We start from the raw sequence: 327 nt of genomic DNA, 5'->3' as shown, positions 1-327 counted from the left end.
ATTATTATTATTATTATTATTATTATTATTATTATTATCATTACGTCACCGATCCGTTCGCATTTATGAAATTTTTCCCTATTTGTTACGGTTCTATTATCATTATCATCAAAACTTTAACAAACTAGTTAAAAAAAAAAAATTATCCGAAAATCTTTTTAACATCTGTAACGAAAATCTTATCATTTGTCGCTTGTAAAAAAAAAAAAAAAAATCAATGTTAATAATAATAATAATAATAATAATAATAATAATAATAATAATAAGGATTTAATAGAGTTCGATTAAAATTTATTTTACGTTAATAAATCTATATTAACCCGTATT

The sequence above is a fragment of the Pediculus humanus genome, genomic scaffold, assembly GCF_000006295.1.
Source record: "Pediculus humanus corporis 1103172108299 genomic scaffold, whole genome shotgun sequence".
In the NCBI taxonomy this organism is placed as follows: Eukaryota; Metazoa; Arthropoda; class Insecta; order Psocodea; family Pediculidae; genus Pediculus; species Pediculus humanus.
The sequence above is the reverse complement of the archived record's forward strand: the minus strand, read 5'-3'. Positions refer to the sequence as shown.